Consider the following 24,017-nt stretch of genomic DNA (forward strand, 5'->3'; position numbering starts at 1 on the left):
AGAGTCGTGAAGGGGATTTCCAAAGGTACCCAAATGCCTTTCAGTAAGGCTGAACTCCTAAATTATTGAGGCACTTTTGAAAAATCCCACTCCATAGAAATAAATCCACAAGATATCAGTATCCGTGTTAGTCCTTGCGGACATTGCGGTTAGGGAATAAGCTTCCTAACAAAATACCAGCTGGTAAATTATTTTGTGAAACGCTGATGCCTGTGGATAATTTCAGAAGGGCGGCCAGGTTTTCCTCACTCATTTCTTCATTTTGCCTTTGAAAATATCAACAAGCATGCTCCGGAGTCAGCTTATCTTTTGTAAGATTTGTGTAGCGCTCATATTGGTTGGACGCAGAAAGGAAAACTGCTAGGAGAACACAAGGCAGGTTTTCAAAAATAACACAGGTCTAGTGAGAAGTAGTTTCTCCTGGGTGCACGTATTTCCCTAGTGCTGGTACTGCTACTTGCAGATGGACATCTATTTTGCAGCCAGTCAGTACAGATAGCACAAGGCACCCGCCCGGGCTCAGGATTTGTGCAAAGGATTCCCTTCTGCTCCCCTGGCAAATAAATAATGACTGAAGATATCCACTGACTGTTTATATTTGGAAGACTTAACAACAGGAGAGTTGTAATATGTGAAATGAGACAACTTAAATACCAACTTAATACACAAGCAACAAAAACTCTGAATTAGATGCTGGGCTGGGAGAGACAGGACTGGCCGAGGTCTTGCTCTACTCTAATCTAGGAAATCCAGACCAGAAAGACCCATTTCACGTACAGGCTGGCTTGAACCTTGCAGCACAGCTGACTGCACACAGGAACTAGTAAAATCAGGTCTGTGCTTACGTTGTTTAGTAACGAAATTAGCATATGCTCCCTTTTCAGCCTCCAGTGCTGAATTACCCAGAGCAGCAGATTAAGGGAAGGAGAACATGCAAAGTGAAAAGTCATCAACGTTTGTTTGTTGAGAAGACAATTGAAAGATGAGAAGGCAAAATTAGAAAGAAGCAGCCCTAAAAGAGAAAGTGTACCAAGACAAATGCCCATTGTCTAGTACAATGGTCTACTATTTTCTTAGCAACACACATCGCTTGGATTAATTTTCTGAAAGAAAACAGGCTGTCTCAACAGCAGCCTGATAGTCTCAACAATTCACTTCACAATTACTCACTAAACTACCTTGATTTAATTACTGAAGAAGAATTTCACCACTACTGATAACTACTTAATTAAAAACACAACTTTCAAGCAATAAGAGAGTCACATTATATTGTATGTGAGATAGATTTCTTGCCAAAAACACATGCAGTTCATTTTAACTGGCTTAATGCACCAATATATTTAGCGGTCCAAGAACTTTAGGAATGGCTAGAGCAATAGCAATCATCCAGGGGCTGCAAACAATGCTCAGAAGCTTTTTGTCCTTTGCATTCCATGCAATTTCAGTAAAATCAAATTATGAGAAGCATCACTACAGCAGAACTAGAGCCTAGGTAAACTTTGCATTAAGGGAGGTCAGAAGCCAAGGGACCTAGAAGAGCTCTTACCTGCTGACACCCCTGCTTCACTTTTCCTGCACACCAAGACTCCTGCCTGCTCCTTCTTCTGCCTACTTCCCCCTCCACTAGTGCAAGAGGCCCACAGGTGTAGGCAAAACACCCTTCCTGCAGCTGCCATTCATAATCCCCCCCCTCCCCACCAACCAAGCCACAGCTGCCAGCCCAGGAGAACCCAGCCCAGGTTCAGCTGGTGCAAATCAAGGCAATCACAGCCCTCACCTCACCTGCTCCCCTCAGCCGGGAGCTGGCCTTCATCTTTAGCATGGCCCCATTACAGGCCAAACAGGGAAACTTTCCCTTGTTCTGCAGAAGGGTCCTTAGCCCCTGACAGTTCCCTGCACTTTGATGTTTGGCTCAAAGCAGTGCAAAGCCATGAATTGGGAGGTGGTACTTAAAATTACGAATTTGGCTAAGAGTAAGTGGTCCATGCTCACCAGCTGCCCTACCTGGATCCCAGTCCTGAGAGCCTCTGGCTCTGCCCTCGCTGTAGACCAGCGACACCAAAAAAAAGTTCCTCTGATCCTTGCAAGAGTCAAGACCAGCCTTTGGTAACTTGTTTTCTTAACTTGTGGCGGGGGGGGGGGGGTTGTGGATTAATTAGCCCCATAGCTGCCCTGATATAGATGGCGACAGTCTTTTGGGGGAATAAGAGTTGTTAGATGTCTATTGTGAGACAGACCAGATGCAAACAGGGGTAACTGCAGACACTAGCATGATTCACATAGTGCTTTCTGAAAGCACTAGATAGATTTAAACTGTGCCAAGTGATGTAGTAAAGGCTCCCAAATTACTAGCATGCCATTTCTTATTTAGTTATTCAAAACACCTCTCCGTCCCCTTAAGAAGGATGTACTAACTCCTTTAGTTTTAATGCATTTTCAAAACAGCTAAAACTCTATATGTATTTTATATATGAAAAAATTAAATGACTGCCTTCTTGAACATTATCGTCTCCGTTTATTGTATGCCCTCTCTCCCCTTCTCTTCCCAGAGAGACCAACCATCACATGAAAATGCTTTTCATCATCTGCAAAATTTGATGCCCAAAATAGCCCCATGGTTGCCCTAGCAACTAGCATTTATTCCCCCTCCCCCCAACTCCCCCCCTCCCTTTGCATATTGCTGCATATTTCTATCATCTCTTTCCAGGCACAGTTCATAAACACGGCTGCATAATAAAGAATGTTATCGCCAATGACTTACAGCCCAGCTGCTGCAAATAAGATATGAAGTGGCAGGGAAATACAATTTCATGCAGCTAGGACAACAGATTGATTGGGTGCCCTTCAAATTTGATGCCACTTCTTCAAGTCTGTCCAAATTCAAAAAAAAAAGTTAGTTTCCCCACCTCCCCATCTTTCCATGGTAGCAACAGACAATAAAAGTGGGAGATAATTCACTAGGACACTCATTATGTCTGCATCAACCTTGCCCTGAGAGATTGACAATTTAAAGAGATGCGCTGCTTTTCTCTGCCACCTCCTCTACTTTTCCGCAGCCACCTTCCTTCATCAAAAGTCTTATTGCTCGAGTTTGGTTGCCTGTTTAATTTAATTATCTTCCTTTCAAATTATTATTTGTTCAGATTGCTAGCCAGAAGGCTGTTATAGATAGAGACAAGCCAAAACCTTACTTTTACCACTGCCACCTCCAAAATGTTGTTGTTATTTTTATTTATTTTTACAGAACAATATGAAATGCCTGCCATAGCATTTCTATCAAAGAACACACCAGTAAGGACAAAAAGAGGTGCCTTTCTAAATTATTCTTTCCCCACTGTCATTGATGGGTTGGCCTTTAAGGATCCGGAGCTCTGTTTTGAAGGTTGATCTGAACGTGGAGAGATCACCTTGTAATCTTGCAGCACCAAAATACAATACAATATGACAAGGCCCAACCAGCTGCTAGATGGGCTGTGCTGAGGTTGTCTCTGCTTCCGCTGGAGAGAAATTCTTTAGATGCACACAGAGATGACCCCATACACATCGGTACAGTTCAAGCTTTCTCTCCTATACCCAGTTCTCCTTTCTTTCCTCTTCCTTCTCCCTAATATATTAATAGGGGCCTACTGGATTCTTCTGCTGCATCCTTGTGTGTTGCTCAGTGAAAACGGCCAGTGCCCTACATGTGCCTCCCTCTTCGAGATAGTTCTTGTCGTCTCACTTGTGTGGCTTCCCCTCCTACCTGGATAGTACCTGCATATCAGTCCATGAGGCATACCAACTCTTAAAGCCTTCACATAGATATTCATGTTCAATTGCTAGGTTGTGGAGGGAATACTTTCCAGTTTCTATCAAGTTTCTTCAACATTAAGAGTATCTGAAAGAGGAAACTCAGTGTCTCTCTGCTACTTTAACAAATGGGGAGCATTGACTAGCAGATAGAGCAGAGAACCTGAAGATAACAGGATCCGTGTTTTTCCTAGGCCTGATAATACTTAATTTGTATTTAATATTTAATTCTGCAAAATGCCATTGCCTCTCAGTTCCTTCTTTCTCGCCTGTAAATTCCAATAATGACGTGTATAGCAAAGTTTCAAATACAAATAGCTCTGAGTTGTGCAGTATTTATGAGCTGGATCTAAATTTCACAGCTGCAGTTCAGAGTAGAATGGTTATTCTTAAAAGGAGAAACAAAGTTTGAGCCACAACTACAGATCAGGGAAGTTATAGCTGCTTTCAGCTTCCATCTTGAAAGTTGTTCATCGATGAAAAACTGTAACCAAATCTGAAGCAACATGCATGGGTCACAGAGGAGTGTATTTACAAGAAGGAGTAGAAAGTTGGTGGTGGTGTTTTTTTTTTTTTTTTTTAAGGCACTTCTAGTAGTTGAGAAAAGTAGAGATGGGGAAATGCAGAAAATGTTTAAGATGAGAAGGAAAGATTTTTACCTACTAATTCCTAAAATCTCCTTTGAGGCAAGCATGGCTCTTTCATTTAAGAAGGGTCATTTCTGTGGCAGTTTCTGCCCTAAGCAGAGACAAAGTTCAAGAGGACTATGTGCCTTTTAATTTCCTTTAGATACAAGTATTTGGATACAGAATCCCATTTATCTTTCTTGCCTCAAGTAAATAAATAATAAAAAAGCTTAGTGTGTCCTATAAATACCCCATAATATACAGAATCCAACATCACTTTTTTTTTCTACCCCTAAAATCTTAAAGCCTACTGACACCATAAAACATCAGTGCTCCACATCCCATGATTGGAGAACATTACAGAGAGAAAAATTGTGCTGAAAAATGACATCTTATCTATTTCCTTCCTCCCTACCACCACTCCATGTTTTTGTCATTGCGGGTCAGACACCTGCTCCCCACTTTGTAATCTGCGGAAGTGATAAATGCTTGTAGGCAGTGATTACGAGCAGCCGTATTCGCTCTGTGTCAATCTGGAAACCAGCACACTCACTAAGTTGCCATTCTTTGTCCTGCCAACAGAGGGGGGAAAAAAAAAAAAGGAACTGACAATGGGAATTTCTCTCTTTCTCCTCTGTCACCATAGAGCGCTCGCGTCAACCTAGAGGCCATGTGAGCCTCCATGTCAAATAGGGGATGCAGCAGCTGTAAGCACTCTTTCAAGCTCTTAAAAGAGCAGGGGATAAGGAAGATAATTTACATGAGCTGGGATCTCCTGGATTTGGCCATGACCTCCACATGGCTACTGATACATTTAAAATGGCAAGATAGATGGGTAGCAAGCCAAATTGCAGCACAACCTGGCAAAGCACAATTTAATCACTGGTGCGCAAGCCCCCTGATTGATTGACCTTTGCTGCTGTAGGGCTATATCATCTCGTCATTTAGGCAGACCTTGGGCCACCCCAGCTGGGTTGAACAGGTCAAAAAAGAGAATCTGATTTGGCTTTTCCCTGCCCAGTTGCAACAGGGGCTGTGCAGATATCCACTGTTTCAGTCTCGTGACTGTCCCTTTTGCTTTTAAGAGAGAAAACTTGCCCATCTGAAGCAGAGCACATGGGGTAAGGGACCAGATGACGAGGCTGAGTAAGCTGGCAAAGTCACACAGCCTGCATGGCCATGTGGTGAGGCCGAAGGGGCCAAGGGAGCTGCTGCAAAGAGCGGGCTACAACCCTCAATGCTTGGCCTATGGAAGGAGTGCAGGGAAGCCAATCTTGGACAGCAGCTGCTGAGGAAAAGGGAAACCAGCATCGTGGAGGGCAGGAGATGCAGCCCCAGCCAGCACAGTGCTCAGATATTCTGCGCTTTCTGGTCTCACCACAGACCTTCATCCCTCCTTTTGCTGCCTGCACTCCTGTCTGCACTCAATTCTCTCAGTGCTTCTTGAAATAAAGGCTACAGTCTGTGGACTCTGTCCTGCAGGTTACCTGTAGCACTTATGTCGGTATCTTACAGTCACATCTAGAAGTTTTTGGTGAGCCTCACTCTAGGCAAGGATGCCCTGCAGTCATCACCAATAAAGCATGTCTCTATCTAGCATATCATCATCTCTAGCCCCAGTTTTGTAAGTGAAAAGCCACCATACAGATGCAGCTGTAGGAGCTGGGTTCTTGCAGGCCATGGAAGAAATCCAAATGAAAAGCCACATTCCTGGCTCAAGCCAGTCTGTTCACAGGCAAGTCGTGTCAGACCCTTCAGCAGTAAAGACATGCTTAGTAACAGAGAAGAAATAAGATAGAGCAACTTTGCTCCATGGGGAGGGATCTTCTGTCCAGAGGCAACGTAGGTAGTAGCTAAAAGGAAACCATTTGTCACATAGAGGCTACAGCATGCCGGTCTGCACCAAAAATCACTTTTTGAGGAGAAGCAAAGTGCACGCTCAGTTCAAATTCAATTATGGCAATGCAAGTACAGAAGGTGACTCATGGGAAAGAAAGTGCAGGGGATGCTTCAGAAGCTAAAGGTAAAAACATTTTGACTTCTTATAGGTAACGCCTCCACTTCCATGACAGAATGGTGCAGCACATTCTGCGTTTCACAGCACGGATGGCTAACAGGGCCATTTTCCAAGGGTTTAGTTACACTGTAATTGGATAGATTATAATAAAAAAGGTGCGAGTGGGTCACAGGCCTTGTCCAAAGTGCATGGCTTCCTAGACTGTTGTCTGGTTGAAGGAGATATTACTGTCATTCATCAGGCAAGTTATATTTGTTATCTTGCCACAACACACACTTTTGCTGCAACAACCTGCTTACACAACAATTTTAAGTAGGTGGAGAAAACTTCAGAGTTGAACTTATGTCAAGAAACATAACAGCATCTTTATGCTGAGGCACAAAGCTGCCGCACAATCTGGAGGCTTCCAACAAGTCCTGGGTTAGTTACCCAGCACTCAGCACTGCAAGTAGAGGGCAAGAGAAAAAAGCAGTTTACCCGATTAGGAATTGAGCATTTTAGACTAATGCTTAGTAGAAATGGGCAGGAACATAAACCCTGCCAATATAGGAGATATGAGGAAGGGTAGAAGTGCTCTATGGAGCTCTGCTCTGAGCTGGTTCCTTGGAAGTTGGCCCTGGGAACACCACCTGTTTTTGGTCTGGGAAGCCAGCAAGTAAAGAGCGACTTCACATCCCTGAGCTGAGGGTGAGGGATGGTGCCTGCAGCACCTCCAGGGAGGTGAACCTTTCACTGAACCTTCCATAGGCCAACAGGCTGCTTCTGGCCATTTCCTTTTTACATTTGAACGAATGAATTGGGAGCAAAGCCCTTAACACAGCAGCTGCCAATTCCCTGAGTCACTCAGTCACTGCACAGGTGGAGAGGACATATCCCAAGAACCGGATTTCTACTTGTCAATTATTTTGTGACTCCACAGTGCAATTATTCATAAATATTTATACACACGCACGCACACACACATCCTTTGTTCTCCTCTTCTGTGACATACAGGAGAATTTAGGCTCTGTTCTCTCTCCCTCACCTGGATTTGCTCTGCCCTTTCTGCTGGATACAAGGGATTTGATTGAATTAACTTAATTGGCAAATATATTGTTCAGACAGCTGTGACAGAAATGACTTCGTGCATTAGTCAGAAGGTTAAGCAGCTCATGGCGGCCCCCAGCACCTTTTTGGCTGCCAGACACCTCTGTACTGATTCTGAATTGTTGTGTTTCGGGGCAGGTTTAGAGGGCAGATCTGCTGTGGTGTGCATCACACTTAGGTGTGATCAGGCAGCATGTTCAGAAATGCATCTATCTCTGGCAGTCGAGCTAGGCAAGCTCTCAGCCATTTGCCATGTCAAGTGCATTAAAAGCTGTATCTACATGGAGTTTTTATTTTAAAAGAGGGCAACTGTGAGTCTGGAAAAAGAGGAAGCAACCCTGCACTGCAAGCTGACGTTTCTGCCTTGTCTTTATCCCATACGTCACAGCCGAACCCTGGTCTGGCCAGGCTGGCAGACCTCGCAAAGCCTGTCCAGATGCCCTGCACCCCTGTGCCCTGCTGCTAGGACACTGCTCACTGTATTTGACACAGAACACAATTTTACGGGTTGGAAACCCAATATATGCATGGGATCTTCCAGAACAGCATCAATGCTTTGCCCTCCTTTGGATTCATGCAACTGGAGGGGAAGCCCAAGAAGAGGTACATGGGCAGCGCAGGGAAGCAGAGGGGAGCCTGACGGCTTCGGATGCTGTGGGACAGACCAGGACACAGCAGCGTTACAGATGCTGACTGACACTTTCACTGCATGAAGTAAGGCCAAGCAACTTTGGGATGAAACTGCCAGCCTTATCCCCACTCAGGAGCGCCGTGTAGGCTGCTCACCAGCCTCCACGACTGCAGCCTTTGCTGCTTTCCAACACACTCTGTTCTGACAGCAGACCCAGCCAACGGCAGGCGGTGCAGAACCAGGCATCTCCAGCAGCAACCTGGGGAGCCTTGTGTCCCTGTGCAAACCTGGCAGAAATCCAGCGCTTGCAGCCCCACCAACTCACAGTGACCTCAGGGCGCAAAGAGAGCTGGTAGTGCTAACCCTGATGCCACCAGACAAGTAGCTCTATCCCAGTCTTCACCCCCATCAGACACCGGCGGCACTCGGATGAGACTGAACTGCCCTCTCATCCGTGATGGAGGCCTCCTCTAGGTCACTGGCAGAGCAAGGTGCAAATAAAGCTTGTATTTACCACTGCTTCACGCTCTGTGTCCTCCGGACAAGCAAAGGTCCATCACTGTCAGGCCACTCCCTTCCCCAGCACTGCAGGCACTCAAAAAAATACAATTAAAAGCTTATTCTTTGCATATACAGGCATAGAGGAAAGGGGAAATTTTCATAACCATTTTGATTTCTACTAACTGAAGCTGGTGTAAATCTTCCTGTTTTTTATGAATCTCACTTACATTTCGTGCCTGACTTGTGCATAAAACTTCCCCAGATTTATACAAGCTAACTCCATAAGTCATCCCCTTCCCAATCGGGCCCTATATCTTGATGACCTTTTAGAAACCAATGACTGCTTTCCTGTTGTTATCCATAATTGGAAAAGCACTGGAGATAAGAAAATTTATAGCAATGAGTGATCTACCTGCAAGAGACAATAAAGAACACTGGGCGGTGAAAAGAAATGGGAAGAAAAATCCCACACATGGAGATGTGCGTGCATACAGACACACACAAACACGCATGCAGCTCAAGACAAACTTTCCATATCTTTACTAAATCTCTCTCCCCCTTGAGCCCTTGTGTCTCCTCATGCGTGCAGCCCACATCTCTGCAGGACAAAATACTCCTGTCAAGCATCTGCTCCAATTTCAGTCTTCTATGAATTTACCTACAAATCTTCAGTTTTAATATAGAAGAAGCATAACATGGGAAGGTGGACGCTTCCCTTTTTCCTTGCATTCCTTATAAACTGCCCCCCCCCCCCCATTCATTCCCAAAGTCAATAATCCTATCACATTAACACTGAGTCCTCTGGAAAAGCAAGCCAGGACTGCAATGCGTACACTACTGTGCACATAACACACAAGGAGATGGGCAGGGTGGACACAGTGCTCATCACACACACACACACCCCACTTTGGGGTTAATCACAAAGACACATTAATCACCTTGCCATCATGCACACCAATCTCTGCCAGCAGGAATCATTCCACATGACAGAATCACTGAGCTGCTCCTGGATATCAAAAGACCCATTCCCAGGCTGACTTTTATTTTATTTTGAAATAAAGGCAGATGGTCATGCATTGCCACATCCCTTCTCTGGGACTGAACCAATAAATTGGGAGGCATCGCTGCTATTTTGAAGAAATTGGAGCTGTCTGTAAGGCAGCAGTCCTGATCTTGCTTGAACCCAAGAAATCCAGGACATGCCAAGACTTAAGAATGTGCATGGTTCCAGTCACGTCTACTTTTAAATCAGAGCAACTCAGGTGAGATCCTTGACCATACGAACCATAAAGGTAACAGGGTGCTGTGCCAAAAGGAAAAGAAAAGGAGCATTTCCTAGTTCAAGTGTAAGAAAACATACATCATCAGTATTAACAAGGCGGGGTGGAGATGGGATGTCTAAGGTTTACAAAGCAGAGGGATGAAAGCTTGCATGGCAAATAATCTATCCAACCTTACAGCAAATCTTGCGTTGCCACTTAGGAGAGCAGGAGGGTCCTATAAGAACCAGCCAGCACTGGTTCAGTGGCACTATATTCAAGTGCTTAGTGCAGGGACAGAAGTACAGACTCCTTTACAAGACATAGCACATATGTAAGCAACCTTCGGGAAACCGCTCACTTCTTACAGGTCTCTGCGTCTTATACTGAAAAGTGGAAGTAAAGGGACAACACTCAACTCCTACTGCTAGAGCTTTTTCAGATAGTTGGACAGAAGTTGCTACAGGAAGAGTAAAAGTGGCTTTCAAAACTGCTGCTCTCATTCGAGATTCGCAGATGTATGCACGCCAGCACACATCGCTGTATGAGCATTTTCATGCACCTCTGAAGCCTGCTCTGGCTTAAAATGGATTGCAGCCTCAGTTCCATACCTCAGCTCAGCTTTCCTATTTGCAGTCAGAAAGATTATGCAGAACTATGTGTAATAATTAATTCCCAAGAGAGAAGTTAAAATAAAACCAGTAAGAGGAAGCTGCTCAGAACAAGAACAAAAAGATGACAAATTCCTAGCAGAGCCTAGGACAAGGAAAGGCAAACAGAAGGGAATGGCTGTTCTTAAGGAACCCACCCAGGTTTCCCCTTGCCAGTGCTGGAGCGCGACCCTCTCAAAGATCTCTTCAGCTTTAAAGGTCACTGGGTTTTGTATGCAGCAGAAAGCTGCTCCAGATATACCCAATTTATAACTCGCATCTCATCACGCTGCACATACGTATCCCCAGAATCTCATGTGTGCCTCTGGGGGAAAGCTGCCCTGCCCCAAAGGAACCCAGGAAGGATTTCCCTCTGCTTTGTGCACGGGACGAGCCTGCCTCAACGAAGCACGCAAAAGCTGCCGCTACGAAGGCTGGCGGAGCCCAATGGCGTTCGGCTTGGGAGCTCCCAGAGGGAACTCCAGGAGACTGCCAGACAGCAGCCTCCACGCGTGTGGCTGTGCTATAATCTGGTCCTTCCTCTCTTCCGATCAGCTGAAAGCTGCTTTTCAATCTGGCTCCTATAAGCTCTGCCTGAGCTCTCCTGGGAGAATGAAATGGAGGCATCTCAGCCCAAGGCTGAACGTTCCACCTTGCTAGGGTCTCCTCCAGCTTTTCTCCTGTTCTGGTGTATTCGTTCTGTGCTGAGGCCATCTCCTTCCGACATCTGTATTTTCAGATTATTCATTATGAATTGATTAGTTCATCCCACAGTCACCCTGATCATATTCTTCCTATGTACTAGCATCTCAATGAATGAGCAGTCAAGTAGAAAATGAATGCATTAGTGCCTGATTGTATTACTAAGCTCCTGTATATGCTAACGTATGCTGCAGTGTTTAATTCAGCCAAACAACAAACAGGTAGTTAAACAGCCCAGGTGTCCAAACAGGAGTATAACATCAAGAAAGCTCTGCGATCTTTCAGGTCTAATGTTCAAATTAGCTTTGGACACAAGCATTTTTTTGAAAAGTCTTTTGTCTGGTTATAGAGACATTTTCTTCATAGTATTTTCAAGGTTATGACACAGATCTAGCCACTTTCATCCCTGCCAGGGTACAACTGATTACAAACAAACTAGCTAATTGGAACAGCAGCTCATATTCAGACTTGCTTTTTAGCAGAAAATATGCCCAGAAAACTACTTCTCATAATTCTACTGGATTTTGTATTTACAATTCAATATGCAATATAAGGCTTCCAGTTCTCTGCTGGGAACAGACAAAGGCAACCTTATATTTTTCAACCAGACACCATCTGGTCAAGTTTCCTGTCTTCATCCACAAGTAACTAAAACTGTATATATGAAAAGCGCAAAGAAAGCACACACACTTCTTAAAAGGAATGGGTACATTTTCTGAATAAGATGGCCTGTTAGGGACTTCTGTTGACTTACTGCATGATATGGAAAAATCAGTAACTCTCTGGACGACCATGTATTCCTCAATTTTTAAGCAATAGGTTAAGAAGTTAGGAAAGTTCCCACGCAGATCCAGCCTCAAGTTGGATTCCTTTGTTTACAACAGACTACTGCTTCTGCAAACATAAAGCCATCTAGTCTGAAAGCACACACCGCTGTTACAGTCAGCAGCGAGCACAGAGACCTACTCATGTTCCTCAAATTTACAAGCATATTTATTCAGGGAGCGTTTTATAAGGACTGGCAGATAGGCTCAGGTTGTGCAGGCAACCAATATCCTAGCAGGTTTAGGCTATACTTGTTATCAGCCAGTTACTGTTAAAAGGTAACAGGAGGAGCGTTGAAAAGATTTGCACTCCCTTCTTTAGGCAGCAAGGAAACAAATCATGTCAGCCGCAACAGCTAAGGCACTACAATAGCTGTTAGCACAAGGCCCCGGTGCTTTCCTCGCCATGAAGATGCAAGCACTGACCCCTCTAGAGTCCATCAGGGTGATGATCCAGAAGAACAACGGCTGTGTCCAACATGACCTGAATACAGCAACATGCCTCAGCTGCGAGGTTGCATTTCTTAAGCAATCTATGAGACAGGCAGCAGGCTTGTTGACTTACCGGCTTGCACAAAAATCCCTAAGAAATCCTTCCTGGATATTACCCCTCCTGATATTTTTCTGAAAAGGGCCAGCTACCACATTAGACAGTGATTTCAGATCACTGCACCGCAGAGGCCCCAGATGCTTGCAAAACAAGATCTGTCTGCAATGCCAGACAGCTGACTTGCAGTGCCACTGGCAGCAGCTGGGACAGCAAACAGGCCTGCAGAGCCCCCCCGCCACACATGCACCCTCGCTTCCCCAGGGCTCCTCACGCACAAAGCCAAACTTGGCTCAAGCCACCAGCACTTTGCTACATGAAGTCCCTCAGTTACTGACCCAATGCCAAATTCCTTCTGTGAGCAAAGGCTTCTAATACCAGGAATTTGGCTGCCTTTGATTCAAAGATGGACAGTTCTTCTAGATGCCAACTGAGAAAGATTTTAATTTCCCTTCTCCACTAAGCCTCTAATGGACTAGAGTTGCCTAGGCTGTGTTGAGATGGCCAGACCCAATGTCAGAAGACCTGTCTTTCCCTTGAACAGTAGGGCATTTTGAGCCAAAATCCACTAGATAGACAAATTAGAGCCTGCAAGAGGCACCTGTAATAACTGAGGGGCTAAGGAGACTACTCATCTCTTTGTTTTTCCCCAGCACAGACTGTATCTGTCTAAAAACAGACCAAGGAAAAATGACAGTATAACCTGCCAGAGCCCAGCAAATCTCTTCTTTTACTGCCCCTGTTGCCCACTTCCAAGAGATGGAGTTGGCTTTGCTATTATCCCATAGAGCAGGCATCATTCTCAAGTCTAAATTTGGCTCCCCTGTTTTCTTAATAGGCATAGCGAGGGAGGAGTTGGTCTGGTACAACAGTGTAAAAAAAAAAAAAAAAAGTCTTCCTGAAAGCCAGTCAATCATCTATACAGGTTTTGAGTCTCCTCAATCCATAAAAAGACAAACAGGCTTTTCATCAAGATCCCATAGAGTGCAGTTAAGAATTCCTCAGGTTCAGCCACAGGTCCTCCCCCGCTGCGTGGGAGTCCTGCTGCCTGAGCCCCACTTGAAGGGAAGACTTTAGTACTTGAAGTACTTTACAGGTAAGAGAGTCCTAAGAGAGGCATGAGACAAAAGACTGGCAGAAACACTGTGCTCATCACCCTTTCTGTATTCATAGAAGAGATGTGCAGGTTTTAAAAAAATATATAGTAATAGTCTGACTTAAGCACAGATGAAAGCCTCTGGACTCCTACTCCTGGGAGTGCTCTGCAGGAGCAGCAAAAGCAGTAGCAATGCAAGCTCCCCTAAGGGCCTCCAAACTTTAAATTGGGAAAATCATCCCAGGAAAGGAATTCAGAGCTGCTGCCTGTCCTTGGTGCTTGGTGTAGAACTAGTCTCAAAAATGGCATGTTAGCTCGGACACTGGAAGAGTCACAGATTCACCCTCGGCCTCTGCTGCATCTGTTAGCCCTAATGTAGGGCAGCAGAAATCTTGATTTTGCAATTCAGGCGTGTTTCCACTAAGAACCACAGTGAGACCATTCATTCTTTTTATACAGCCCACTATAGAGCCATTTAGCAATAATGACCAAACTTGGCTTCATCTTAACAAAACCTTTAATAGACTCCTGTATATTATTGAAGTTCTAATGGAGCTGGTAGAAAAACAGAAAAAGTAACATATTCAATATCAAGAAGGTGATTCTGGCTATCTGTGGCCAAAATAAACAACTCTTGATTTTTTCCTCAATATTTGCTATGCTTTCCCTCTCATCCACAGAAGTTTATATTTACTGTTTCAGATCTTCCATCTTTTTTCTCCTTGCTTTCGTTATTTTTCCTTCTTTCTCCTATCATAAAAGGGGGGGGGGGAGAAAAAAAAAAAAGGGAAGTTGACCCTGTTAGCCATTCTCCCAGCAGTGACTAGTCCTTGCAAGTCAGCCCTCTTGCTCTCTAACTGAAGAGGGCAAAGAGCTTTAGGAGGCAGCATGCACGAGCCCCAGGCAAAGCGCAGGGCGCTGCTCATGAGCGGTGTGACAGATAAGGGAATACCTGTGACGGGATATGAATGAAAGACTCTTGTGGTCTTTCTAAAGTAAGAATTAGAAGCAGGGCATGTATTACTCGAGGCAGATCAGCAAACTGGTTCAATTGCCTTCCCTTGAGAGGTGCCATTCTGCCTCCCTGGTTAAGGGAGGCTACAAGAGAGAGGGATCTTTAAGCCTCTGTGACTGCTAACGGACCCTAGGAAAGGCAAGAACAGGGCCCTCCCAATGCCACTCAGCATAAGCAGATGAAGACAGCAGCAATGTTTTCACCATCTGAGAAATTATTTTACTTGCACAGAGACAAACAATGGTACCTACCCAGTAATTCTATAGTCCCAAGACTTGTCCTGCACAAACAGGATAAGCCTCACCATAGAAATTATCTTCTTCACATTAGATAGGTATTGCTGAGCCAGAGGAACAAGTTCCCTTGAGAACAGTGATAAGACCTCTCCAACAGCCAGGAATGGCTGGGTTATCAAGTGTTTATGGTAATCAAAAGAGGAAGTGATTATATTCAACCCCAATGGGTTAGCTTGAATATCAGGCAACATGGGCAAAAGTGCTCATGATTATGAGCTCCTGGCTTAATAAAGCAGATTAGACATAAACAGAGGCATCAGTGGCGAATGAAACTAGGACCTCTGCTCTCAAACACAGCTCTACTAGTTGAGTGAATTAGCTCTAAGAGCTGGGAGAAGCAGGTATCGGTGTGTAGCAAAACTGCTTGAAGCAGACAAACACATCTGATGACTACATCTGACAAACACACGGTTTACTGAACACATGCATCTGAGAAGACCTCTGGTTTTACCCTATGCATCCCATGGAAAGGAAAAGCTGGGGGTTTTTTGCTTGTTTGTTTGGTTTTTTTTTACTGTAATGCTAAGTGCAATGCTAAGTTTGGGAGGCAAACCTCCTTGAAGGACCCTCCCGTGGTGATTAGAAATTAGGTTTGTACACCATGAAGTAGTGAGATGGGATCTTTATAACATATAGAAAGCCCTGGCTTGATACAGTGTCTTACTCCACTGGACAGCCAGGTACGTGAGCAAGATACCTCGTAAAATCTGCAGGAATCATCCATGAAGTTCAGAGAAGCAATTTGGGGCTAGTCAAAGTCATCAGACTAACAGGCCTGCAGACTGAAGTTTTGTATTAATAGACAAAATAAGGGACAGTATGGCCTAAGAATTAAAAGACTCCTCAACATTACTCTATTTAATGTATAAGGAGCATCTCTGCAAGTGTCCACGCACAAGTGTCTTGCCCTGAAGGCAGCGGGTTCCGCTACAGAGCTACTTAGCCCATTTACTAAGCTTTCTAGTCTAGTTCAGTTTTATCCGTGAGAAACTGATGAGCAATCATATGGATCCAAAAACTACTCCTGCCTTGGCTTTGTATTGCTCAAAGCAGGAAGGCCACCCTAAACATTACTCAGAGAAAGCAGCTCTACATTGTTCTCAGCAGGTAAACAGCTTTAAATGATTTTATTCCTCATTATCATCCATGCTCAGTTTCCAGAGCTACCTTCCCCAACCTCTAGCACCTCACACGCATGGGAGAACTGTCAGAGTAGGAAAGGAACGCAGGTTTGCGAATCCCTGCTCTGCCTTTTGTATCAGCACACCTGGAGGAAAATGTTGTTCCCAGGCAAGAATTGCAGTGGTCCTGCTGGAAGGAAGAAGAGAGAGAGAGACAAAGCAGGAGGTTAAGTGAGAAATCTGTTCAATGAGATCAGCTCATTGCCGTGATCACTACAATGCCTACCTGTCTTATACAGCTTCCAGGAAGGTGTTACTAATTGTGCAACCACAAAATAAGACCGCATAACTCCACAAAACACACAACTGGTGTGCTCTCCAGCAAAGGACCAGCCTCCAGCTGAAACCCTTCAGGTGAGAAGGTCTCACGTCCACAGCCACTACTGACGGTAGCGCAAAGGCCCCCCAGGGATGGCCGTGATGACAGTCAAAGGGGCAAATGAAAAGCCCAAGCAGTGATTGACCCCTTTGCCACACTTGGGGGCTGGAGGGGACGCAGCAGGGGACCTCACTGTTATTCACACTATGTCAAAATTGGGAGCTGGGGCAGCCAGGTGCTGCCAACCTCTGCCCCATGGCACTTCCAAAGTGCACAAACAAACCGGACAGAAAGGAAACTCGGAGGGGAACTTGTCTGAGGGTCAGAGCCCCACAGAGAGGGGATCGTGCTGGAGTACCCCCTCCACCCTGCCCATCGCCTGCGTGCGGCCGCGCGGCGGGGGCACCGGCACAGGCGGCCCAAGCCCTTTGAAGTCCCTGATCTGCAGCAGCGGACGCGTTCCCGGCTCACACAGAAGCCATATGCCAGTTTAGCAGCCCTCGAGCAGTCAGCTGAACTGAACGCGTCAGCAGACAGCCTTCAAAGTAAAGGTGTTTCTGCTTCTCCCCGTACGAAAGCGCACCTAGATAGCTTCAAGAGCACGGGGCTCGGGCTGCGAAGAAGGGGGCCGACGGTTCAGGTGGGGGAAAGATGCAAAGAGTTTATTTTTTGAAGGAGCTGTGGTGTCGTCTCGTTTTATTTTTTGACATTGCAGCCTCCTGGCAGGATGACTAGGTTGCCAAGGGAACGGCTGCGAAGGTGCACGGGGCTGCTGCCCACATCGCCGAGCGCCAGCGACACCGGCGATCAGCCGGCCGCCGCTCCCCGCGGGAAGGCTGCCAATTACGGCAGCCTCGCCGCGCCGTCGGCCGGAAGGTGCCAGGCCGCCGCGGCACCGGCAACCGAAAGAGCCAGCAAGCCGAGCATCGGCTCCCGCGCCAGGAGAGGGGCGCCCAGGTTAGGGGCTAATCCAAGGTTACCCAGCCAAGGAGAGCACCTTGCTGCAAGGGAGATGAAGTATGTTCAGTCCTAGCCAGCAGCTAACGACAGGTTAAGCAAGGTGCCTAATAAAGGCTTTTTTTTTTTTTTTTTTTTTTTTAAATCACTGCCATTAGGAGAATTCTGTTATGGTTGGCAATTTGCAATAATCAATTTGAAATCACAGTTTGATTAGTTAATGCACTTTCTGCTCATCTCTCCTAACTTGATTGGGAAGGGAGAGGGGGATTTTCTGTCCTGTAACTACACTGCAGCTCCCGCGACACGTGTGCGTGGCAAACACGCTCCCGCTGTTCGCTGGCTCCCACGGCCCAGCACGCCTGCGGCACTACGCGGGGGGGGGTCTTGTGCAGACCTGCTGCCCAGCGCCCTGACCTCCCCCGGGCCACCAAGGGCAACCAGCCCTTCCCTGTGCACCCCGGGGCGAGGGGCCGGCCAGCGCCTTGCGCTGCTTTGGCTGCTTGGCGTGAAGGGCTGCAGTCAGCTGAGCGGTCAAGTGAGCTCTAGAGCACGACGAGACGCTGAATGTCAGCTTCTGAAATATCTGTAATACACAATAACATCCAAAATAAACTCCAAGCAGGTAAAAACCCTCCACTGATCTTCACATTTGCAGGGTAATATTTTCCTTTCCTGAAGGTTCTCACTTCAGCACATATGCATTATTCCCGGCAGCCGTCAACAGCAGATACAGCAACACAGCACAGAAAATAAATGAATAACTAAATAAAATAGAGAGGGAAAGGAAAAAGTAAAAAGGAAATGTAGCATATTTCTCTCTCTCTCTTTCATGAACTCAGACTCCAAATATCTTTATAATCTATGTTTTTCTATGAGACATCACAAACCTGCTAAAGCAGTGCAGAAAACACTGAGCAGCTCACTGTCAGGAGAGCAGCTGGTCAGTCCAGGCAGGTTGTCAGTACGGACATCTGTGTGCCTGTGCTAAGTTATGAGCACCTCCTTTCCAGGGTATAACACGTCCTTGCTGATAGTCCGGACCATGCTGTGTTGTGTTTTGATTCCACAGTTTGCGTTCCTCTACAAGCCCCCTCTAGCCCCGAGTCCCAGTTGAATGATGCTCGTGTATCTGATAGATCCCACAGCAGATCTAACCTAAAGCCGCAAAGCATCTGGCAGCTGGGAGTCCCAGAGACACAGCAGATCCCACAGCCACGAGGACGTCCGGAACTGCTAAAGATCACTATGACCCGGCCAGATCCACAGGCTCCCTATCTTTTGGGATCACCTTTTTTCTTTGGAAAGGCTTTTCTACCTCAGATATGATGCAAACTTGTCACAACATATCTTCTCCCACCCCTGCCAAAACAAATACCACCTAAAAAAAAATATCTTATTTTAGAAGTCAGAAAGGAAGTGCAAACCAATCTCCTGTAGACTTGTACGCCCCAAATTGGAGAGGGGACTCCAGAACACCCATCAAGAACTGTGCTGGTGCTATTAATTTCATATAAGAGATGGTGAGCTGCTTCTGTGGTAGGCGAGAGCATAAATCCCAAGTCAGACTGACAGAAACGGAGAGGTTGGCAGAGAGCCAGGGTGGGATATTTCCATCTATTGTCCTTTGCTGTAGCAACACAGAGGTGGCTCAGGCAAGAACACAGCCAAGATGGTCCTTTAGCCATTCCCCCCATAGCAAACCCTCTAACTTCTAAGGGGTCAGTTGGGGACATGCTCCTCAGTGCTATTTTCTCTTCCTTGTCATTCACGCTGTCTCTTGTAGCTCTGTATTCCTGCTCCCTCCTTTCTCTTTCCACTCACACTATTTCTATACTAGTCAGTGTCCTCTGCCTGCCTCTCCCCAACCCCAAATCTGTACATTTAATACTCCCTTCCCATCTCCTTGGCTGTTCTTAGCATCTAGGACTGTGTATTAACCCCATCTATACCAGGCCTCAGCAGCAAAACCAAGCACGGAGTAAATCCCTGCATCACTCTTGGCCCACTCTGCCATTGGCGCCTCCACCAAACATCACCATCGAGACCTTGCCAGTAAGGACCCCTGGGCTGTGTCCCTGCTCACACAGGCCACGTGGCAGTGACATTGCAAGGGCAGCAGGGACATGCCATGGCAGACAGCCCTGGCACCATACCCTCACACCAAGGCTCTCTGAAAACACAAACTGTTTGGCACTGACATCTTCTGAAAGACGATAAACCTGCCCGCTTGCAGAGCATCCGTCAGAGAAGTCTGGGATTGTTGCGATTGACATTACCTGCTGCAGTAATTAGAAGCTGTATTTACAGCCTTGATACCATTTTAATGCTGTTTTGCATCTGTTATATTTCCACTTAGAGACTAAATGTAGTGGGAAACATCTGTTTTCTACCGCTATCTAACATGACACTCCCCGGCCAGTGATTTCCCCTCCGTTACAGTGGGCTTTAATTATTTCAATTACTGTAGCAGGGCCATCTCTCTGCAGCAACAGGTCCAAGTCACGGCCCGGCTTTCTGAGCAGATGACATTACCTAATGCTGTTCGTTTTTATTTCACTCATTACAATAACATGTGGAAGAAATAAAGAGCTCCCAATGCAGATGTCATCTCCACTTTGCACAGACAAGCAGCCATCAGCCAGCCGGGGAAGAGACACCAGGCGGGGGAGAGGGGGGCCACAATCAAGGTCTCATCCCAACCGACAACAGAAAGCACGAGGGGAGACGACGGCTCCTCGCGAAAGGACAGCAGCCCCGAGGGGTCTGTCAGCTTTGCTAGCAAATCAAATCTATACAGAAGTCTGTCACAGACTTTTGGCCAAAACAGGAGGAAATACCGAAATGTCCTCTTTCACCTTCCTGGCTCCTGGGTAAAAGTTATACGCACCTGAGCGGGGTTCATTCCCTGGAAGGCCAGATCCTGGGCAAGGTTCAACCAACATGTTGCCCAGCTTTTCTCCTGCTGTCCTGGAAAGTCCCCGCAGGACCTGAGGAGCCCCTGCAAGAGAAGAGGCTGCCACAAGGTTTCCAGGCCACACTGCAAGGGGTTCTGATAAGCCCCACAATCGATCATTTCTTAAACCCTGTGAAGCCTTTCTTTGTCCTTCTTTGCCCCGATTATTCGGACTGACTCTTGCACTGAAGTCACAGACTATTGAACGAAGCTTGAGGCTTTCGCCTCAAGCCAAGTTCCCTGTCCTCCAGTCGTCAGTCCTCACCTGAAAAATAGCCCAGAACCTCATTTGAACAAAACTTTGAGTTGACCTTAGAGTTGATTTTTAAAAGAGTATTAACATAATAAACAAACAAACAGAATGACACCAACTACGGTACTACAACGGTCCTCAGCTACCTGGATGGAGCTCCTTGCAGCCCAGCTCCTTGCTCCCCTCCTTCTCTGATGGCTTGTGTAAGCCAAGTATTTCAGGTGTCTTTATCATGCAAGCTAAAGCTGAAGCAGAAGCAATTTTGAAGGTTCCTGATATCCCCTTGCTTCAACACCAACACACAACTCCCCGTAAGGTATCTATGCACCCGGATAGCCAGCGCACACGGACCATTCCTCCCCCTGTTCCCAAGGGTGCCCCCGGTTTTCAGGATGCCAGGAGGGAAAGTATTTCATTCACCTGTGCTAGGTATAATCACAAACCAATAATCACCATGGTTATAAAAGAAGCACATGCTGCACTACAGGGCCAGACTTTTCCCAACCTTGTCTACGCCGATTTTGGAGATGTCAGAGTTCATTAACCTGCCAGCGAGGTCACCTCAAGTCTCTTTGCCCACCAAGTTTAAAAGATGAGCACTGTCAATTCTTTACAGTATTTAACTTCCCCAGAATGAAGCAACATCTTTTGCTGCTGTTGCATTGCGTTAGAGGAAGACTCTTAAAACAGCAGCAGGGTGTTGAAATGGTTATCCTCAGATACACACGTACACCTTTTTAATCAATGTCTGTTTTCTGGCCATACATCCAAGCAAACATGCTATGAAGGTCTCAGGCATATTAAACATTTGCCACAAGAGGGCTCCCACCGTAGGACTAGAGGAGGCGGGAAGCGCAGTGCAGTCCAGTGAACAACGCAGCATCAAACACTTCCCCTTAGACCTCTCATTCTTGCAAATTGTCTAAAGACTAGAGGTTTTACTGAAAACAAAAATGTTAGTAAAATCTCAGACCTAAGCATCCCTATATTTGGGATATGAATTTGTGATGTGGCCTTCTTTTCTCATTTTGAATCCCCCCCCCTCCACCATTACAAAACATTTAAAAAAAGTATAAAACAGGGAAATTTAATTCACAGAGCTCCAAGGGCTTGACAAGGAAACAGGCTATCACCAAAACCATTTTACAAGAGGAAAACTGCAGCGTAGGGAAGGGAAGTGGCTAAACCCAGTCTGACCAAATTCATATGACAGGTTACTAGCAGACTTGAAAGGAAAACCAACGTTTCCACACTCCCATACACGTCTGGTCCCCTGAGTTATGTTGCCTCTGCTCCTTGTGCAGCCAACACTTCAAGGAAGTTAACTGAACAGCTAGCACTATACCCTTTTTGTTTTCATCTTCTGCTCTGCAGTTGCCAGAAAAGCATGCTTCAGCTTAGCCCAGGGACTTGTCTAGATTAGAAAAAATGGCATGAATGCAATCAAAAAGTATTTTAAATCACTACACAGATATGGGCATGGACACACTCCTACTCATTCTGCTTTCGGCTGTTTTGGCTAGAGTCAAGCTAAGCTGGTATACAAGCATGTGCTCTGTGGTTTGCCTGGGTAATTAGAGTTAGGTTAGTATACCAGGAGTGGTCTTCTCAAAGCAGAGCTTAGTCAACAAGCCAGCGAGATGCACCGGGAAAGACATCTAGGCTCGAAAGAGCACAAAGCGCGGCAGTCAGAAGCGCATCCTCAGATGTGGAGGGTGGCAGCAGGGAGAGAGCATCACTGAGCATAAAGGTTTTCCCCGATCTTAAAGGTCAGGCTTGGGAGGCATTAGCAAAACTAGTCGCTTTTCCAACACTCACCCCCAGCTGGAATGCAAGTGTTCTCCCGACTAGACGTCCCTCACTTTTGTGCCAGCCCTGCCTTAAAACTGCCTTTGTCAAGCCTCCGACAAGGCATGTGAAGTGAGGAAACCTAGCTGCAAAAGGCTGTGTTGTGTGGCTGACACTACAGCATTAAAGCAAAGTTGAGGAGTCTTTTCTGCAGCTCTAGGGCTCACCTTCTGGATGGCCACAGGGGTCTGAAGCCAGGCCCGTTTCCAATTTTGCTTTTTCCTATGCTGGTCCATGTTTCCTACTTAAACCAAGCTTGTTCAAGTTGGCGCTGCATCCTTATCTCTGCACCAAAGTACTGAGCACAGCAGCATCCTGATCGCAGGGCTCTCTAGACTTTACTATGCCACAAATAACTACTGGTAAACAGCAGCAGCTTGAAGCTGCACCAGGAAAACCATTCTGCTTTGTAGCCTATTTAAGGAGGAGAGCTAGGGTTACACCGCTTTTTTCATAAAGCCAACAGAAGGCTCTTAGTTTATTTAGGTCAATTAACTTCAGCTTTCAAATTAAGTTCTCATCTCATTCTACAGACAAGCTGTAAGCAAAGCCTAAAAAAGGGTCAGCTGAGGAGAGCACGGACCAGGATTTTTAGACTGTTAAGTAATTTAAACCCAAAGGATAAAAACAAAATTGAGATCATCTAAAAAGAGCAAAGACCACCTAAACACTGCTGCTGCTTCAAGTACTTGTTTTTCCTTTGCTCTGTGCACTGAGCTTGCGGGCCAGGAAAAAAAAAAAGCCGATATAAAGAGCTGTGCAGAGGAAGCCATTTTTGGTACATAACAACACATTTTATTGGCCTCACACACTCGGGAACAGTGCTCCATATTCTTGAGTGCCATCTACTGGCATTTTTATCTCTTTGCTGTATATAAAATCCAAACCCAATGTCAAAAGAGCAGTCAGGTTGCAGAGTCGAGCACTTGAAAGTAGAGAAATGCCAGAATCCAGCCTGCACACACAGCCCAAATCCAGTCCCCCTGCCTAGATGCATCACAACACACCTTGTAATGATATGATCACGCACTACTTTTTCTGCAGGAAAAGGCCTCCTTTTGTACACCAGATGGATAGTGCTCTCTTAATGAGCAGCCATTCAATATTTTTCTTTATCCTCATCATTCAATATGTAGCTCCATGTCCTGTGTATGGCACGCTATTCAAGTCCTGCCCTAAATAATGAGCTATTAATTTTCTCCTGGGCTTTCATAGCATTTATTATCATAGCATCCGAGCTGTTTGCAAACATTAATTTGCCTTACAACAGCCCTGCGAGGAAGGATGGAATTATTCTCCTCGTACAGATGGGGAACTGAGGCAGAGACATAGTGAAATCAGAAGCGTAGACTGCAGTCGGGTGCTTGATTTGAGAGGCAAAAGGACCTGTTTCTCAGAGATTGTAGGAAGTCCAGTCTTTCTTGAGCAGAGCAGAGGTCTGATGGCCTCCCCTCGCAGCTCTGA

At 45.9% G+C, this 24,017-nt stretch overlaps 1 protein-coding gene across 2 annotated transcripts in view; it reads right to left on the bottom strand.

Moving 5' to 3' along the window:
• Nucleotides 1-24,017, bottom strand: part of TNRC6C (trinucleotide repeat containing adaptor 6C) — a 357,433-nt gene that overhangs the window by 320,297 nt on the left and 13,119 nt on the right. The window lies entirely within an intron of this gene.

The sequence above is a fragment of the Struthio camelus genome, chromosome 19 (assembly GCF_040807025.1).
Source record: "Struthio camelus isolate bStrCam1 chromosome 19, bStrCam1.hap1, whole genome shotgun sequence".
NCBI classification, from domain to species: domain Eukaryota; kingdom Metazoa; phylum Chordata; class Aves; order Struthioniformes; family Struthionidae; genus Struthio; species Struthio camelus.